Source organism: Vipera ursinii (assembly GCF_947247035.1).
Source record: "Vipera ursinii genome assembly, chromosome: 5".
NCBI lineage: Eukaryota > Metazoa > Chordata > Lepidosauria > Squamata > Viperidae > Vipera > Vipera ursinii.
In genome coordinates this window covers 19,284,458-19,301,737 of record NC_139518.1, presented here as the reverse complement: position 1 = coordinate 19,301,737, position 17,280 = coordinate 19,284,458, and positions in this window count along the sequence as shown.

Below are 17,280 nucleotides of genomic sequence, written 5' to 3'. Positions count from 1 at the left end.
TTACCAATGAGTTTGGTCTCTGACTAAACTTTGCTTCCTGTAGTATCTCTGTTGGCTGATCTTTTCCTGACTATGTTTCTGAAAGTGATACACTTCTTCAAATTCTTCTTTCACCAGCTCAGATGACTCACATTTTTTTCTCTCCTTTATGGAAATTATACGTATTTATTTGATCACTGAGCTTATATCCCTAGCACCTAATCAGTCACTGGTTCTATATGTCCATCTGTCCAAAAAGACAGCTAAAGAGCATATGATCTCTGCATGCATATGTGAGGACAAAGGCAGAAGGATGTGACCTCAGATTAGTCTCATTGACAATAAGCGGGCGGAATATTAAGAAAAGAAGAAATGGCAAAGAAACAGTTAATTCAAAAGGGGATGGTGTGCTAAAGTTGGTGGTTGGTTGGTTGGTTGATCAGAATTGAAGAAGCTGAGAAGCTGAATATCTTCAAGGAAAAACCAAGTCTAGTAGCCTTTTGAAGAAGCACCTTTGGGTGGGATGAATGGATGGATGGAGATTCCTGGCTCATTCTAAATAAAAAGCTTTGTATTATGATAATACCATGTATGTGTTAGGAAAGAGCAGGCCTCATAAAAATATGTTTGTATGTAAAGAGCTATATTTGTGGGGGAGCTGAAATACATTGCATATTTGGAACCTGTATGCAAAACCACAACATTTTTAAATAAGGCAGAAAACAAAGAATCGTGGAGGGGAAAAATGTTTATCTTGCACAAAAATAATAGTAGTGCACTAGTCTACTTTAATTACTTTGTTAATTTAAGTGATGTGTACATTTTTACTGTAATTATGTTGCCATTTAGGCCACAAATCTTACAGAAAAAAATAGAAAGGAAGAAATGTTGCCTTACTTCAGGATATGTTTTGGCTATTTACTGGAGATATCAGTCTAGTCCCCTTTTCAACTAATTATTCTGAACTATTTTTGTCTTATTTATGTTGAACGATTCACAAGAAAACATCCAAATAGTGCTTAATGCATACTATTTGTATACTGTTTAGTTTTTCCCTTTGCCTAACTGAATTGTAAGATGCTACAGTATGTGGACATGTATGTACTCTTTAAAATGCTGAGATTCAGCTTTTTCAAGCTGGTAATTTCTAGATAAGTTAGCAAGTGGCTTGGTAGGGGATTATGTGATCTGCAGTCAAAACACAAAACTGTGTTAGGGAAAACTGGCTAGACACATATCTACTTCACTGCATCCATACACGTGAGAATATTTTATTTATTTATATCTCACCTTTATTATTTTTATAAATAACTCAAGGTGGAAAACATATCCAATGGTCCTTCCTACTTCTATTCTCCCCACAATAACAACCCAGTGAAGTGGCCCAAAATCATCCATTGGTTTTAAATCTAAGTTGGGACTAGAACTCACAGTTTCCCATCAAAGTATACTATTATCATCTAAAACAGACCTTGCACACTTGCTGATGGTAGGACTGACCTTGTTTTTGTTTTTTTCTTCAGCATAAGATGGCTATTATGGCATAGACACAGGTTGGATCCCTGAGTGTTCACTAATATATTCATAAATTTGTATGTACACAGACAAATGTATTTCCTATGATTCCAAACCAAGCTGAAAAACTGCCTAGGGAATCTTTGCAGTTAATATCTCATTAAGTTTCATACATCTTTATACAGAGAATTACTTTAAAAGAATAAGTGATGTAGGAAGCATGGTAAGATTAAAAACTACTTTGAGTTAATCCTGATTCTTGGACACTTAACCTTATGGACATATGCATGTAGCTTTGTTAGCCACAACATAGAAACTGTTATTCCTGAGATGATCTTCATTGTCTATCAGTTTGTTTTATTTCTCCCAATTTCCCAATTGTGGTGCTTTCCATCCAACTATCAGTCAAGTCTACTGATTAGTTTTTCAGAATCAGCAAAACTTAGGTGTTGGCCCGCTGAAAGAGAAAATATGGACACAGAATATCAATAGTGGAGTGGTTTGGTCTTAGATCAGGATCAAATCAAAGAAACTTGTTCGACATAATGCTTAGCTAGTGTATAGAATTTTTTTCTGCTAAAAATTTGGACATTTGGCTACCAATATTAATGACGCAGATTAAATAAATTAAATAAATTGGTGAAGGTCAATAATTCAAATCTATTAAAATAGGTTTTGGGATGGTCTAGAATGGAAGTGTTTTTAAGGGGCGTGAGTGAGGTTTGTGATAGTGGGTTAGTAACATGGGAGTGTTGTGAAAGTTTTGTGTTAGTCTGGAGGGATGATTTGGGGGGGGGGGTTATCTTCCAATCTTGAGAAATATATTTTGAGAAGGAAAGCAGAAAAGCAAGTAAGAAGCAATTTGATTAGAAGAATTGGCTTACCTACCTCTTTGGGTTCTATGCATGTTTTAACTTAGTTAGTTTGCTTTTGTAAAATGTTTTATTTCTCTTTAAATGTTGTGTTTGTCTGCACCACCCAGCAGTCATTTACTGTGTCCACTTATCCAAATTTTTCAAAATTAGAGAGAGTGGGACTTGCATGCCGAGCCAATTCTTACTTTGAGCTCTGTCATGGCTAAAACTCTCTTACTGAAATTGCAGATCAACTACAAGATAAAATCCATTTCTGATGACAGGTTAAAGACATAATGAATGAAGGAATAAATGGACAATAAAGAGACATTTCTTTACAACAGACTAGTATAAACAGAAGCAGTATGTTTCTTATCAGATATTAGAAAATGTATTTGGAAGGGGGCTTCTGAAAGGCACATGGTTGAGAAGTATGTGGTCCTCCAGCTACTGCTGAACTACAATTTCCACTATCCTTTTTTACTTACCATGATTGATGTGATTATTTATAACTGTAACTCAGGAATACTTGGATAATTCCACCATGCTGACCCATCAGAGTTCTTCTGATGCTTTTAGGCAATTGCTACCAGTTACACACTGAGACTAATTCAGGTAGTCCTTATGACCATAGTAGAGTCTATTGTGACCATTGTTGTAGTTATTGTGACGTGGCCCACTTCCTTGGGGCCTCCCGAGGTCTTTTCCACAAAAAAACACCCCATGCTCCACTTCTTGCCCTTTAGACTCTTTTCTCTTTCTCCCAGTAGCTTCCTGAAGTCTTACACACACACACACACACACACACACACACACACACACACACACACACACATATACACACACAGGGTCCAGAGAGACTCAGAAGAATCTTTCTAATGGACACCTATCTGGAGAGTAGAAGCCAAGGGATAAACAATTGTTGCCCAATTTAGATAACTTCAATGGATCCCGATTTTGTATTTACTTTAGTGTATTGTTGATACAGTTGTTGTTCATAAGAACAATTTGTATTTATAGACAACCAGTTGTGTTTCCTAGGCTGCATCTAATAGCTATTGGCATAGCACCACTTTTCAATGCTTTCTGCACATTTTTATTATTTATTGATGAAACTATTCCATCAACAATTTCATTCTGTGGTCCATGGATCCATGTGCATATGTATCTTAAATATTAAAATTGTGAAGTTTGGTAATTCCTTAAACAATTTTTTTAAAATTATATTTGGTCAATGCCTCTTCATTGATTGGGAAGTAGTTATTAATTTCACTATTTTTGTAGTGACTTTGAATATTCTCCATTTTTAAGAGATAGAATGAAGTTCATATTTTCTAATGTTGGGTGGAAAAAATAAGCCTCACTAAACAGGCAGTAGGATTATCAATATTGTATTTTAAGCAAATATTTTAAAATAAGTTACATCAATAGTTATATCAATCAATCAAACTGACAGACCTCAGTTGCACTGATTGATTTGAAGACCACATTACAGAAAAGTGAAATGCAAATTTGTGGAATTTTGAGAGTGCCTTTAAGCAAAGCATTTACCAATTAGGAGAAATATGAGTTTTGTTTCTTGCTTTAGTAAAACTATAGATTATGTAATGTTGTTGTTTATTATTTTGAAGATAGCATGGTAAAATTTCTAGACAGTTATCTATGCATCGGCATGCAATCTGCAACATCCAAGAATCACAAGGTAAAATGGACCATTCCCACTGTTTTTTTCCTCAGTTTTACATTGTTGCTTAGATATGTGACAGACTTCATCTGATATTGGTGCAGGTCAAAAACCTAAAAGTTGGACGTGGGTAGAACTTGAAGGTGAAACCAAGAAGAAATCTTACAGCTGTACTTTAGATTAGGAAGCAATTAAAAAAAAAGATTCTGGTAGAAGACAGTGGCAAATCCTTTCTGTATTATTGCCAACCTTAACTGTAGAAAATGGGCAGATAGCAGGTATGGGGACCCCATATTACTCTGAAGCTGGATCAAATATCTGATTTGATTTTGTTTGTTGCCATGGGGAAAGAGGGTTTTCTACCGTGGATTTTTAATCTTGTAAAACACTTGAAGTTATAGTGTGAGTGGGGTGGCCATATAAATTTGCTTAATAAATTTGCTCCGGGAGATGAAGCGCCGGAAAAGACACCTAGAGAGCTGTTGGAGGTCCAGCGGATCCGAATCTGATCGAACACAGCTAAGAACTTATCTTAAGTCTTACCTAGTGGTGATGTAAGCAGCAAAGCGTGTTTACTTTTCCGCTCTCATTGCGTCCGCAGATAACCACCCAGCCGCCCTGTTTAGAGTGACCCGCTCCCTGTTTAATCAGGGACCGAGGGATAACCCCTTGCAGGGTAGGACTGAGGAATTTGTACAGTATCTGCAGGACAAAATTGCTCAGATCTGGACTGGCTTGGACTCCAACTGGGCGTAATCCGGCAGAGTGGAGAGGGAAGGTCTTGGTCATACCATTTGGGGTGAGTTTGACCCTGTGACTCTGGATGATGTGGACAGGATCATGCGTAGACTGAGCACTACAACTTGTTTACTGGACCCATGTCCCTCCTGGCTGGTTTCGGCCGCCTGGGAGGTGACAGGGGGTTGCCTCCAGGCAGCTGTTAATGCTTCTTTGATGGAGGGTGTCTTCCCCTCCGCCTTAAAAGAGGTGGTGGTGAGGCCCCTCCTCAAGAAGCCTGCTCTGGACCCGGCCTCATTGAATAACTACCGTCCTGTCTCCAACCTTCGCTTTGTAGCAAAGGTTGTTAAGAGTGTTGTGGTGCATCAGCTCCCGCAATTCCTGGATGAAGCGGACTATCTGGACCTGTACCAGTTTGGTTTCAGACGCGGCTACAGCACGGAAATGGCATTGGTCACACTGTTGGATGATCTCTGGCGGGCCCGGGACAGGGGCTGTTCCTCTGTCCTGGTCCTACTTGACCTCTCAGCGGCTTTTGATACCATCAACCATGGTATCCTGCTGCGACGGCTTGATGGGTTGGGAGTGGTAGGCACTGTTTTACAGTGGTTCTCCTCCTACCTCTCGGGCCGCTTGCAGTTTGTATTGCAAAGGGAAAGAGATCTATCCCGAGGCCCCTCACTTGTGGGGTGCCTCAGGGGTTGGTTCTCTCCCCCCTCCTGTTTAACATCTATATGAAGCCACTGGGTGAGATCATCCTTGGCTTTGGGGTGAGGTATCACCAATATGCGGATGATACCCAGTTGTTCATTCCCACCTCAAGCCAACCGAGTGATGCCCTTGACGTGATGTCCCAGTGATGTGCCTGGAGGTGGTGCCGGTCTGGATGGGAAGGAACAGGCTCAGGCTTAACCCTTCCAAGACCAAGTGGCTGTGGATACCAGCATATCATATTGTCCAACAAGTTCCATCTCTTTCGATGGGGGGGAGGTATTGCCCCCCTCAGAAAGGGCTCACAACTTGGGTGTCCTCCTGGATTCACGGCTTAATTTGGAAGATCATCTAACGGCCGTGACCAGGGGGGCCTTTGCACAGGGCTGCCTAGTGCACCAGTTGCGCCCCTTTTTGGACTGAGATGCAATCTGCAACATCCAAGAATCACAAGGTAAAATGGACCATTGCACAGTTACCCACACCCTCGTCACTTCTCGCCTGGATTACTGCAATGCTCTTTACATGGGGCTGCCCTTGAAGAACACCCGGAGGCTTCAACTGGTGCAAAATGCAGCCGCATGGGTGCTTATGGGAGTATCTCGGTATTCCCATGTTACACTACTCCTGCGTGAGCTGCATTGGCTTCCGGTTGCCCTCCAAGTGTTATTTAAGGTGCTGGTAATAACCTTTAAAGCCCTACATGGCTTAGGCCTGGGGTACTTGCGAGACCACCTGCTGCCAATGTCAACCTCCCATCGCCCGGTTCCCTCCCACAGAGTCGGCCTCCTCAGGGTTCCGTCGGCCAGGCAATGCCGGCTGGCAACCCCCAGTGGGAGAGCCTTCTCTGTGGGTGCACCGAACCTCTGGAATGAGTTGCCTCCGGAGCTGCAGACGGCCCCTGACCTTCGGTCCTTCCACCGTGACATGAAGACATGGTTGTTCGAACAAGCGGGCCTGGACTGACTACAATTTTTAATTAGGCTTTTACTGGGTTAAATTGTTTTGTAATTTCATATTTATTGTTTAATTCTCTTTTACTCTATGTTTTTTATTTTTTATTGTTGTGAGCTGCCCTGAGTCCTCAGGGAGAAGGGCGGCATATAAATTTAATAAAATGAAATGAAAATGAAATAAATACACAAATCCCATTAAGTTCATTTTTATCCATTCTTTAACTTTTTCTAACTTAAGTTTGTCATTAAGGAAAGCCTTTCCATGAATTAATGGAAAGGAAATACTTATGCCATGGCCAATTTAATCTTAGATTGAAGGTATTATTTTAATACTGTATACGTTTATTAAATTAAGCTAGCAATTTATTTTAACTATTCTGAAAAAGAATTTGACACTAACCGTCTTATTAAATTGTTTTAAAATATCCTTTGTTTATTGACTTTTAATAATCTACTGCATGTGTTGTTAATGTTGTGATTCAGGGTCAGCCTGTGGGTTCGGCAGTTGGGTCGGACGACTCAGAAAAGGAGGGGGGTGTTGAAGAGCTTGCTGAGGGGGGTTGAAGATCTTGCTGATGAGAGCCCTCAGCCAGGCCCCTCCCACCTGGTCACGACAGAGACCCAGCTGTGTGAGCCTGACAGCGTGGATGAAGATGACCCACAGCTGGCCCTGTTCAAGGACGCCCGACACAGGAGGCAGTCAATCAGGAGTAAACAGAGGAAGGCAATGGGGCACCTCGGAAGGAGGCAGAGAGAAGCCACGTCCTGAACTGTATAAAAGGGGAATGCGTGGGAGGGCTGGTTTGCTGAAGGCAACCGCTTGAATAGTTCCTGTTTCATAGCTCCTGTTTCATGGTTGGTGTCTTGTTTTGCTCTGTTTTATGTTAATAAATTTGGCAGGCTTAATTCCAGCTTCTTGCTGTTTGTAAAGGGGTTGTCCCTGCCTTTTCTGCAGGGCCGGTAGCAGGCTGGTACAGAACAGTTAATAAATGTAAAACTTTCAGTGTGGCTCTTAAACGTTTCAGTCTCAAAGCATTGAAAAATATTTATTTGACTTTGTATATATATTACCTATTTTCAGCACATTTTCAGCCTATAAAAATAATAACATCTTCAAGGAAATGACCTTTATTTTTCTTGAACATGTCTGCTAAATTTCACATTAATGCAAGAAAGAGAAGACAGCTGTGTATGCAAGTAGAAAAATCATTTTTTTGGCGGAAGAGATCTTACCATCCATTTCAGATCCTTTTTTCTTAATGAATCTTTAACCTTCTTCAGGTTTTGATTCTGGCTCTAAACTTGCCATTAATCTGCACAAACCATGGATGGAATACAATATACCTCCAAATTTTGACCGTGTGAATCCACATTTGTCCAGCAAACAACAATGAAAATGGCATTCATATGCTGTGGAAAGAGCCAAATAACACCATATTGTATTACTATATTGATCCAGTGTGCCGTCCCGTAAAAACTGGAGATGCAATTTGGATAGGGTGATTCAGCCAAGTCAAAATAAACCATAAACAATTTCACTATAACTTGCATTGGAGGACATGAGCATTTCCCAAAGAACTTTTGTAGAACTGTTACCAGGAAATTCAGCATAATATCCATTAATAAACTGAAAAAATAAAGAGTATGATGGTATAATACCAGACTCATAATTCAAGTCATAAAAATAGCTTCAACGAAATCAGGATTATCAAAATTCTGGGAGAATATAAAGGATTAATGTTGAAAGGACATCCAAGTATCACGGTAGAAGAATGTGCTGATAAGTTGCTTTGACTAAGATATTTCTTTTCTTATTCACCACCTTCTTCACTTCAAAGGGGAAAGACACGTCTCTGATGAAATTTTCAGCCTCCAGATAGGCTCATGTTAAAGGAGATCTTTCTGGTATCCACATTTTAGCTGAGTATGACTAAACACTGGCTTCACCATTCTCTATTATTCTTAGTTATAGTCTAAGAAGGTTATACATTTGCTTGGGCACCAGACAAAGAGACTTTAGCACCTGCTCTTCAGTTCAGTTTCTGCAAGCTCCACAGCCTAACTACAAAAGAAGAATAAGAAAAAAAAATGAAGTGGAATTCATCACAGATTGGAATGAAGAATAAAAGTGGATGCTTTTAGTTGATGATTTTAGAGTCCCCATCCAGAAGATTGCCACTTAAATGTATTTATGGATCTTGAAATGATAAGCATTTGTCTAGATGCTTGATAGGTCCAGGTTGAAATTGTTGCTTGCATAGCAAAAGAAAATCAGAAAGGAAAAGTTGCTTAATTTTAACAGCATGTCTTTTAGTCCTGTATAAATTCCATCCCAACGATATAGTCAAAATAATTTCTTTCCTACTTGCAAAGTGTAAGAAAAACAATCTTTTCCTTCCCTTCCTTTGTCATAACAAGTGGCAGCACCAAGGAGACTGTCTGATCTTAAAAGAAAACAAAAACAAGCTTGTTCAGATATGGTTAATGCTTGGTTGGGATTCCAAGAGGAAATAATAGGACTATAGGATAGATTAGGAATTTGAAGGGTTGGGGGGGAAGACCTGGGAGATTTATACATTGTTGATTGCTGCACGGAAACAACATGCAAATACCAATGAAGTCATTAGGAATCTAACTTGACTTGAGGAAGGATTTATGATCACTATTTATCTTCTCAACATAGAAGAGTTGTTGCTTTTTTCTATACTAAATAGAGGATATTTTCTAAATTATGTTTTGGTGGGTTTGGGATTTTTTAAAGGGGAGAGAAATACATATGAAGATATCAAAACATAACATTTTTATAAGATTTAGGCATAAAACAAAAAAAGCCTTATTAAAAAGCAGAGATGCCAACATTTGCCTATCCTGACATGATGAAATTGTGGAATAGATATTTAATTCAGGAGCCCAATCTGAATCCCTAATCCGCATGGGACAAAGACCTCTTTTAATTGACATTAAGAATCTGCACATTAATAATCAGTTCAAGAGTGCATTTTTAGAAAGCTCTTACAAAATATATGACCCTGAAGAGTTTTTTCCTCCCACTTCTTGGGTATTCCAAAAACAGATTCCTTCCTTCCAAGCTATTCCACAAAGCTCATTAAATATATAACCTTTATTAATTCATTTTTAGAATTTCACTGAGGTATCTTGACTTTAAATACTTACAAAACTCTTATTATTTATTTCACTAATATTAACTCCTACTTATATCAAATGAAAAAATAACACCTCTAAGTTCAAACCAGAGATATTTCATTTTTTTCCTTCTATGAAAATCTTCCTATATTTGGAGATCTTCAAATTGCATAGGAAAATCAGAAGTAACTTTATGTTGAATCAGATTTGCCCATCTATCCATGGGCAAGTTATGTTCCAGAGGTCTGGACAGCACATGGTTAAAATTTGGAAATAAAGTGGCCATTTTCAGATATACAGTGTATTTGATTGTTTATCTTGGATTCTTTAACTTTTTGAATAATATTATACACAAGAGTGTGGCTGCAAAGATAACCCTTTAAGTTAAACACCTTTATGTTCAACACTATTGAAAAATAAGCAAGCAAGCAACCATACAAAGGAGGAAAAAGATGTGCATTCCAGATTTAGCAGCTAAAACACACACCCCTAAATTCTTTTCAGGTTCCATAATGCCCCAAAATTTTATTAAACTTTTCTCAATGTTTTAAATGATTTTAACCCTCTCCTCACAGCTACAATCATGATTAAATTATCAGACATGGATGGATCAAACTATTGCAGATATACAGAAGGCCAGCCTTAAATACTCTACGTTCTTTCCTAATTTTGTTTCTTTCTTAGAAAGCATGCCATTCTAAATTGAATTTTATCCTAATGCTTCTTTTTCTTCTTTTGGGGATTTTTATTACAAAATTAGGAGAAGGATGATAAATAAAGGACAATTCATTTCTGTGCCACATATTAACCAATAAAAGTGTGGATAGGGTCACAGTGTACAACAGGGGTGTCAAACTCAATTTCATTGAGGGCCGCATCAGCATTGCGGTTGCCCTCAAGGGGCCGGGTGGGTGTGGCCAGGGTGGGCATGGCCTACTGGGTGGGCGTGGCTAGAGTGCATATGGCCTACTGGGTGGGCATGGCCAGCTCTACCTCATTCGCATCAAGGGTGCCCATGGGTGCCTGGGCAGGAGTGGGACAGATCTGAGGGTCTCTGGCAGGAGGAGGGTCTCTGGGCCAGGGTCAAGGCAGTGGGGGCCCTTCCCTCACTGTTTCCAGGATGGCTTCGCGGGCCGCATGAAACCACTTTGCGGGCCGGATCCGGCCCCCGGGCCTTGTGTTTGACATGTCTGGTGTACAAAGATCAAACCCTTCAAATGCCTCATTTAAGAGTTGCATATGAATGTACACATACATATATATTGGTCCTTTTTGATGACATTTTATGAAGAGGAAAGCACTGGACAACACATTTTCTGTCATGCGTATATGATCACATCAAAGTTGTTTTCTTGCAAAGTGTTTTTTTATCTCCAATAAAATGGGATTTGTTGTTTCAACATTTTTAATTAATTTCAAAAAATTAAGAAAATGTGAAATGTCAGGAAAATGTGATAAGAAGCTGATAGCTGCTTCCTCTGTTTCCTATTAAGTAGAAGCAAATCTATTTAAATATATACCATGGTAACTAACTAACAGTGCCTTGCTACATATTGTGTTGAAAATATGCTGATAGGAGTAACAATTTTCCCAAGGACAATAACAATTGCCCATCTTTGGTCCAATATAATTTATGCATTGTCCTTAAAAACAGCCATTATCATTTGAAGGCATCCTTGAATAGCTTAGGTTAATGTACCATTATCCAATGTTATACCTTTAGAGAGATTTTAATACGAGAGGGTTTTAAACAAATCACATACGCTTTTGTATCTGTAGTGATGCAATCTCAATTTGTACTTATGGTGGTGCCATGAAGGAGCCTTCATTTGTGTGTGTATATTTGAAGCCTCAAATAATCCACAGGAAAAGGCTGCAACCTCCATATATTCTTAGGGTAATTGACTAACTACTGCCAGAAGTAGAAATTCTGGATCCTTGCCACAAAGCCAGGCTTCTATGAACAGAGCAAGGGTCATATACACATATATTTACAGAAATAAATGTGGGTTCATATGCTCATATATATTCATTAGGCAGATGGATGGATGGTACCTAGAATCTTATCCATGCATTTACACTGTTACAACCAGATCTTTCTTTTCTGTGATTACTGCTAAGAAGTTTGAAACTATTACCTTTGGTTTATCAACCTACTTGAAACGAAGTAAAAAAAAATTGCATTATTACCTAACAATTTTTATTTCATTTTATTTTTATTTTTATTCCATTTATATCCCGCCCTTCTCTGAAGACTCAGGGCGCCTTACAAGCTTAGCAGTAGCCGTAATAATATTCAGTGGTACCTTGATATTCATTATAATTGGTGCTGGGAGGTGCAATGAGTACCAAAAACGATAAGTACCAAACAAATTGTTTCTATAAGGAATAATGTAGTGAGCCACAAGGCAACCTTATACTGCAAAGTTCTAGTTTGTGCATTAAGTACCAAACTATGAGTCCCGGGACAAAATTTTCATGTCAAAATGCATTGAGTACCAAATTTGATATGTTTCAAAGCAGTTGAGTACCAACATACCACTGTACAGTTATGTCCAAATTATGTCAGTTTTTTATATCCAATATTATATAATCTATTGTGCATTTGATTTTAATAAAATGTTCTTTCTCGACATTTCAAAATTATTGGAATTTGTCCTAGCATTAGTTGATTGCAGATACCTTAACTGTATACCAATGGTATCATATTCACTGCTTACAAAGCTGTATATCACACTTCATGTTTGGGTTTCCACAGTAGGAGACACAGGAGTAAGTCATTACTGTCTGTCACTTTTCAGCAAATCAGAAACATTTTCCGTGTTATTTGTGATTTTATTTTCTCAGTCTCACAAGTCAAGTACTGTAGCAGAGCTAGAAATACCAATGGAATTACTGAAACTCATGTACAGAACTGAAATATGAGAGGCTTCCAAATGAGGAATATGGCAAACTAAGACATGTCTGAAGGATTGGTGCTGTGGGACAGACAGGGGCCAGGCCACAGGATATCAGCCACCTACACACTGGCAGCTATTTAATTATGTCTCTAAACATTCCCAAGGCAGTGAAGTCAAATTAATCTGGAGTCCCCCAGACCGAGGAGGCAACAATGCTTATTGCTTTCCTGTTTGGATTTCTGTGCTCACATGGAATCTTTTATAATCATTCTTTCAATGTGACTGAGGGGATCTGAAAGGTGCTTTTTTCAAAAGGCAACTGGACTTTGTTTTTCCTTGAAGACGTTTTGCTTCTCATCAAAAAGCTACATTCAGAACTGAGGTAGCTTCTTGGATGAGAAGCAAAACATCTTCAAGGAAAAACAAAGTCCAGTTGCCTTTTGAAAAAGCACCTTTGGGACATGACCTGGATGACTGAGAATCTCCATAGACAGTTACTGAGGGGACAATTATTAGAATCATAGAGCTGAAGGGGGATTGAGTCCACCAAAGTTAGCCTTCTGATCAGTGCCAGGAATCCACATCATAACATTGGCTGTCCAGTCTGTACATGAACACATCCTGCTTAAATATTCCACTATCCTCGGAAAGATTATTTAACCTCAATCTGTTTTTCTGTAACTTAAAATAATTGTTCTCCGTCTTAACCCTGGAAGATTAGAAAAAATGTTTAATTGTTATATTTTATATATATGACACCTTTTCTGGTACTTGAAAACTGGTATTGCATTCTCCTAGATATCAATCTTCTTTTCTTAAGACTAAAACATCTTGGGAAATATGAATGTCCCCTACTTTAAAAGGGACTGTTACAGTCTCTCCTAAAGAAGCTCTCCCTGGAATCAACCATTTCTTATAACTTGAATCCAATTTACAATCTTTCCTTCTTTGAAAATGACTGAGAAGGTGGTGGTGAACCGGCTTTAGAGGATCCTAGATAAAATGAATTATCTGGAGATCTTTCAATTGCAATTCAACCTGGGTTATGGGAAGATATGGCATTAGTCAGTCTAGTTGATGATTTGTGTCAGAACCTAGATGAGCAGGTATCACTCTTGGTAGACTTGTTGTCAGCATGTGCTTTCTAAACTGTCTATCACATTTGGGAATTGAGACATACTTTTATGGCATTTGGACTATTCCAGGCAGTAAGTGATAGGTAATCAGTGTTTGGGCTGATGAAAATTCAAATGTAGGTTGCTCCAGAGCCCACAAAAACCTCCATATTATTTAAAATCTAGATGAAACTGCTGGAAAAGATAATTTGATGATTTAGGGTGGTCAAATTTTAATACATTCTTGGATGTTGTGTCTAAAGTTGTATAGTGGAGATCCATGTCCCCAGTCCTATGTTGACAGTAAACATTCAATTTTTAAACAGGAATTCACATTACTGAAAATGAAAAAATGACACACCTAATTTTTGTCTGAGTGTAGTATTGACCCTTGTGAATAATGCCTCATAACAGACACAAATTATAATTTACCTCCATCTGCAATAGGGACATATACAGTATTAAAGCAGGCATAATTGTTTATAAAAAGAACTACTGAAGTTACTACTGTTACACCTTCCTCACTGTAATAATAATAATAACAATAATATCATATAACCCAAGCATCAATTCATAAAGTTTTCTTTTTCCACATATGCACATGGTTACATTCCTACTCATAGTTATACCAAAGGAGCTTACAAAATGTAGCATAAGAAAATGTAAGAAAAATATCTGGGTAAGGAAAAATATAAGTGCCATCTAAATTCAGAGATTAGGAATGTGGAATATAGAAAACTCACAACTGAGACTACAGTAGACATATATTTCTATTTCTATTTAAATTTGAAACTACAAATAAATCCAAGAGTTAGAAAACATTAAATGAAATATGCATATGTACTGTATATAAAATTATTTAAATAAAGACTGGCTACATGAATTCTCCCTTTCCAATTTTCTCTTTTTGTACACTTAGAACACAATAGTTTGGAACTTTAAAATAATCATATTAAATTGTTTTTGTCATGACAGGAACTGAAAATAGCTTATTAATAAACTAAAAAAATAGCCTACTCTCATCACCTTTTTGTTTGAAGCTTCATTGTATGATGTCTAAAAAATAATAATAAATAAAGCTGTTCTTCCATATTTTGTCCCAGTAGTAACCCTATGATGTAGCACAGGTTATGACTATGTCTTGCATCAGCTTTACAGGTAAGCAAGAATTCAAAGCATCATACTTGCCAAACTGAAGAGGTATTAAGTTCAAAGTTTAAGTAATGCACACAATCTACAAGTCGCAAGAAACTCACTCTCGCCTCCAGTATCTTCTACAACAGGAGTCTTCAAACTTGGCCTTTCATGACTTGTGCACTTCAACTCCCAGAATTTCTCAGGCAGCTTGCCTGGCTGAGGAATTCTGGGAGTTGAAGTCCACAAGTCATAAAAGGGCCAAGTCTGAAGACCCCTGTTCTACAAGAAAATTCCTAACTATTGTTAATCACAGTAGGTTTATCTAGAACAAGGGTGCAGAGTCTGGAACCTCATAATTATATATAGTTCCCAGATACTTTATTGGATAATTTCAAAAGCTGAAACAAAAGTTATCACCAAACTGTAATTTTTCTGCCCGTAGAAGTCATATTTTAAATCATTTCAACAATAGTTAATTTTATTTTAATTCAAAAACTTTTTGATTTTTTTATCTGCCCCTCTTGATTTGTTAGAGTACAGTTTCCACGTGCGAAGGACAAACATTTATTCCACAATAGATAGATGCATGGAATTTGGCCAATGAAGATTCTGTATAAACATCCCAGTTACAATTCTTATAGGTGTTAGCTTATCTCATTGTATGATGGAAATAATGAATGCTTGCCTGAAGAAAAAGGTGTTTATTTTAAACCCTCTCTTTCCTTCCCCCTTTCCTTCTACTTCTTCTAGCAATATATATGGTTAGCTAAATCAAGTGAAACCTAACAGACATATTCACACAACATACTAAACTTCAATATTATTAACCTTATTCTGGTTTTCTAAAGGCTCATTTAAAGTTCAATATATTTGTGCCAACCCTGAAAATGAGTTACTTCGGTATAAGTGTATATCATGGGAGAGCAATCAATGACTTGGTAACATTTTAGACAAGCAGCTGAATGTGCAGCTGCAACAATTTACCTCAGGGGTTTTGGGTTGTTGTTGTTGTTTTTTTAAGAAAAAACAAAATGCTTTTTTCTCACAAAAAATTTAAATGCAGTGAAAATGAGGAGATAAATTTTAATAGGTAGCTTTACTTAGTATATACTGTAGATATGCAAATAAGTGCTTTGGACTTGTTTGTGAGTATATATACAATAGTTATTTTTTTGTTCATTAAAGCAACCACATTTTTTCAGGCTTCGATGTGAACCTGGAAAAAGTAAAAAAAAATTGCTTCTACTTTAAAAGACATATATCAATAGCCTCTGATTTTGAGCTTCACACAAAAGCCTGAAAACCCCCCAAAAACAAACATTTTAAGGAACAGCAGTTCGATGTTGTGCTTTACCAGGTCCAAAGCACTTCTGAATCATTTGCAAAGCATGCACAGTTCTAGTAAAAAACTTCATCTAATGAAGCATTTTCTATAAGCTGCAAAAATAACCTTCTGAATTCCAAGTCAGTAATTGTTCTTAAAAATATGCAAGTAAGTAAAATACATGCTCAGAATACATTTAGATGTATGTCTTACCCAGCTTTTCACCAACCTGGCATCTCCCAATATGTTTCAGTAATATCTGTTAACACATTTGGAAGTATAGGCTGGGGCGGGGGAAGTAACTCTGAAGGAAACCAACATGGTGAGAAAATAAATTTAGTCTTCATTTGTTCTGCCTGCAGAAGAGGACTCCTAAATGTTTGCTTTCAAGGTAACATCCTACAAAAGATAGGACTTCTTCTGCTCATTCTGAGAATTGGATTAAATTTTGTTCCACCTACCTGTGCTAAGAATTTCTTTTCAAATTTTGTTTCATTCAGGTGAATATAAATGAAGTGATCTGGCCCCAAGTCAGTTAATCTCATTTGCACTTTTTCAAATAGAAATGGAAAGAATATCTTTTGGAAGATTAACAGTTAGGTTTCACTGTTAATCATGAAAAAGATTTGCATAGGTGCCATTAGCAGTGCAATCCTACTTATTTTTGCAAGGTATAATTCCCATTGAATAGAAATCATTCCCCAAAATTGGGCACCTCACATCTCTATACAAAGAAATTCTGCTGTTTATGATATGTTTCCTTGAGTCATAGTTGACTGAAGTCTTAACACAGAAATCTGAACAAGTATTGGAAGCAAGTCCTAAAGATAACAGGGCAATATTTTGCAAAAGTAAAAATATTACATATTCAGCTTGAAAAGATAGTTAGCCTGCTGTTTTATTGTAAGAAGCTATTTTTAAGTAGTTTAGGCCATTGATGTGAGAGGAAATCAAGTTAAATCTATTTATAGGAATGAAAAAAAATCTATTTCTCAATAATACATATGACATAAAATCAGAGAAAATTACTCAATCAGTAATTTGTCAGTTACCAGGAAGAACAACAAAAAGGTTTTGCTCACCACATAAGAAAGTTGAAGATCAATAGAATTTTGGTGCTTTAAAGATCATCCAAGGTCATAACACTTATTCAATTGTTACACATCCATTGTGGGACTGACTACAATATGAACTTAATCCTGTACACCAGATTATTTCCCTAC